This window comes from Tupaia chinensis, unplaced genomic scaffold, assembly GCF_000334495.1.
Source record: "Tupaia chinensis unplaced genomic scaffold, TupChi_1.0 Scaffold000037_18, whole genome shotgun sequence".
Taxonomy (NCBI): Eukaryota; Metazoa; Chordata; class Mammalia; order Scandentia; family Tupaiidae; genus Tupaia; species Tupaia belangeri.
Window position 1 is genome coordinate 183172 of NW_006159476.1, and position 3855 is coordinate 187026.

The window sequence follows — 3855 nt, forward strand, 5'->3', positions numbered from 1 at the left end:
CCCACCTCTGCCCATCCCTGATTGGAACGAGGCGGTGGGATCCTGGCACACCATGCTGGGGCTCTCGGGCGGGCCCTGACCAGCCCGGGGTCTCCACAGCCCTCGGACCTCGTCGGGGATGGCTTCCGCCTTGGAAGTGGGACAGGGGGTCTCAGCCATTGCCGGAACTGGCAGAAATAATCTGGGCAGGTTGAAATTTCACCTTGTGAAATGAAAGCGAAGGAAATAAAGGACCCCCTGAGATTCCCACTGCGTCCTGTGCTGTCTGACCTCAGGATTTGTGACACTGTTACTCATAAAGAATTACACGAGGGCAGGGGGTTCTGAGAACGGGTAAAGGCTGTGGTTTTTAACGGACTAAAGCGCTCAGGCTGTGCTCACATTTACTAAGGAAGCATCCGTGCTCCTGCCCGTCTGTGCCGTCTTTCTGAGATGGGGTCCACCTGGGAGACCCCAGTCCTCCCAGGGCCACTGGGGCCCCACGGCATCTGCTCCCACCCACCTCGGTATCACCTCCTCACCACTCGCCCTGTCCCCTCCACATTCCAGCCTCACTGACGTTCTGGTCATCAGACGCGCCGAGGTCTTTCCCAGGTTGGCCTCCGGCCCTGGCTGTCCCCTCAGATATAGGACACTATCCCTTTTTCTCAGGTAACTCCTGTCGCCTCCTCAGTGAGGATTTTCAGACCACACAAGTAGCCCACTGGCCCCATCCCATCCGTTTCATGTTCTTGGTGTGCACCGCCCACGGTCAGATCTGTTTTCTACCGCCGCTGCAGATCGCCACGGCCCAGGAGGTCACCGCCAGGGATGCACTGCACCGGGGCTGGGTCTGAAAGCCAGGTGTCGGGGCCGGTGCTCCCTCCAGGGCCTCTGGGAGCCTGGGAGCTACTTAGCTGTGGTCCTGGCATACCTATCTCCGCCTCTGCCTTCTCTGCGTCTCTCTGTGTGCCTCTTACCAGGACACTTGTCACTGGATGTAGGGCTTGTCTACAACCCAGGGTGGTCTCATCGCATGGGCTTTAACGACATCTGCAAAGACCGTCTTTCCAAATAAGGTCATGTTCGCGGGTCCCGGAGGGCCGGGAGCCAACTCTTACCTCTTGGGGGGGCCACCACTCAGCCTACTGCACACCCGCCTCTCTAACCGGACACAGCACCGAACAGCGGCCTGGCCCGCCCGACTGCTTGTTGCCAAGCCCGGAACCATGGCATCTAGCACACAGCAAGTGCTCAGTCGTTATTTGTGGAATGAGCGAGAGGGCTGGTAGCTTCAATGAAAGGGGATTTAAACATAAAAACCGTCGCACTTGCGGAATGGGACGTTACGCATCTCCCGATTCCTCGGTGCTTAACGGCAGCCAGCGCTCAGGGCCTCTGCTCGACGTCGTGCTGTACGGCTTGCGTCTGCGGAGCTCCCATTTCTCTTTGTCCCCTCTCCCCCCCCATGATTCCGTGGTCAGGAAACGAGGATGCCTCCTTGTACCTGGAAGGCGGCTGACGTGGTCCTGAAGCAGCGAGAACCTTTGTTTCATAAATAAAACGATAGCATGTAAGACAACGTTGTATAAGAAAACCATATTGTGTAACCTAATTGTAAGAAGCACTTTTAGAGGTGCTAACATTATGTTTTTCCCCAAAAGGAATATTGGGTGACTTAATAAGTTGCACATAGTAAGAGGCTTAATGTATTTGGAGCATGGAGTTTTCCTTTCAAGTCAGTGCACATATGAAGAGTAATCCTCCGAGAGACTAGAGCTTCTGGGCTGAATTTAGCACTATTTAAAGGAAGAAACCCTTAGCTAGGGGACACAGCTGTTAACATGGTGGTTTCGAAAGCCTTAGATTTCTAATAAGGTCTGACTGTTTCAAGGAAAACATATTTTGTTTCTAGGTAACATTTCAACTCTGATTACAAGCAAATGCTACAAAATTGATCTGTAGTGGGAAATACTGTAATGTCACAAGGCATTATCTAATGGCTAGTGTGACAGAACCCTAATGGCTGGGAGCCGCAGTCTGTCTGAGCGGAACACGAGCACACATTTACGGAACACGAGCCCGTCTTCACGGTAGGTTTTCGGATGCATTCGTTTGTAACAAAATGTGGCTAGAAACTCCGCAGCACCTGAAGGTTTTCTTCACCTGCTCGGAAGACTGGGGTCCCGTTAGCAGACAGCTCAGCCGTGTCTGTTCAGACGTGCCTGGCCAACGGTAGCCACGTGGCTACTTGTTCGTGCCGGGGTGGAAATCTCTGGAGCGTGTCGTGAATGGCCAGCCGGGTTCTGTTTCCAGCCTCTCTTGGTATGTTTTGCCACCTTTTACATAAAATCTTGGCCTCCTCCAAGAATGTGCAATTGCAGCCTGGCTCTCCCCAGTCTTCAAACGGGTTTACAACGCTAGGATTTCCCACTAAAAGCCAGCGTGTGCCAATGCCACTGCTCTGGCTCATGCTGACAGTAAATCCGCGAGCCCTGGAGGGGTGTGTCCTCAGAACGTATGGCCGGAGTGTACACGGACGTGGGCTGGCCCCAGGAAGCCACCCTGTTGCCAGTTCTGGTCAGCCCAGGGCCCGTGGGACCCTACCCTAGGCATGACGCCTCCCACTGCCGTGTGCTCGGAGGGCCGCCCTCATTTCTCACGTGAAGTAGAAGATAGCGTGGGCTGCCCACAGAGCCACAGCAAAGGCGGACAGACGGAGGGTCGCCGCCTTCCTGCCTCGAGGGCGAGTTGGGGTTGGGCGGCGAGCGAGAGCACTCCGTCTCTCCGTGGTAAACGCTGGCCCAGGTGCCAGGCTGTACACACCTTCCCGCATAGCCCCCACACAGCCGAGGAGCTGGCGTCTGTAAGAGGAGGGGACACGCCAGGCTGGGCTGTAGTGACAACTCTGACCCTGCCGTCTGGGCAAGCGTCCACAGCAGCAGTGCTGGGGGCTCAGCACGCGCGCCCTGCATCCACCAAATCCACGGGAGACCTGACACAGGCGGGCAAACGCTGCCTCCTCAAAACGGCCCGTGCCCCAACACTCGCTGACGCTGGTCAGAGCAAGTCACGTGGCCACTTCTAACCGGATGGGGGGCAGTCCACGTGCTCAGAGGCGTACGAGGAGCAGGGCGAGCAGCTCTCTGTCACACTTCTTCCCGTCTTCCAGGTCAGGGAGCCACCGAGAGGGAAAGATCACGGTTGACAGGACTCTTGCTCAGGTTGACATGTAATTCGCTGTCCAGACCAGGCACCTTTGCCAATGCAGGGGCAGTTTTAATCACTCTCTCTGAATGCTAGGCGACCTGCCTCCTGCCCTAGGACTTGGAAAGGCCCCTCTGCCCCTCCTCTGAGGACCCTCCTTCCCTGGGCTGAGACAACCAGCTGAAGGGCTTTGTCAACTCAGAGCCACTGCCTCTGCTCTAGACCATGTGCCAGCCCCGTGGGCCCCCGGACCCCTGCCCAAGGGTCCCAGGTCTCTTCCCCAGGTGCATTGTCCAGAGGGCAGTCAAAGTGACAGGGGCACACACCTCTAGTGCCAAAGGGCACCCAAGGGGTAGCTACTGGGGGTTGGAACGTGCAGGCCGGGGCATCCACACACATTGCTATGACGTGAATGTATGTCGCCCCAAATCCACTTGTTAGACCCTGAGACCTCATGAGAGGTGGGGACTTCTGGAGTGATGAGGCCACGGGGCTCCCTGCTCCTGAGCAGAAGGCCGGAGGGAACCAGCAGGTCGCTGGTCGTCTTCCCACCTTCCATCCCGCGAGCACACACTGGGGGCTGTTCTGCGGGCAGGGCAGCGGGCAGGGCAGAGAGCAGCCCTCGCCCCACACCAGGCCCGCCAGCACCTTCATCTTGGCCGTCTCAGG

The 3855-nt window shown here is 57.0% G+C and overlaps 1 long non-coding RNA gene across 1 annotated transcript in view; it reads right to left on the minus strand.

Annotated features, from left to right (window-relative positions):
• The window catches only part of LOC106734920 (uncharacterized), a 3057-nt gene extending 2789 nt beyond the window's left edge, over positions 1 to 268 (minus strand). Inside the window, exon 1 of the long non-coding RNA XR_001370408.2 lies at positions 6 to 268. This is a non-coding gene — a long non-coding RNA (uncharacterized LOC106734920). The remainder of the gene's footprint in view (positions 1 to 5) is intronic.
• Between the last annotated feature and the right edge of the window lie 3587 nt (positions 269 to 3855).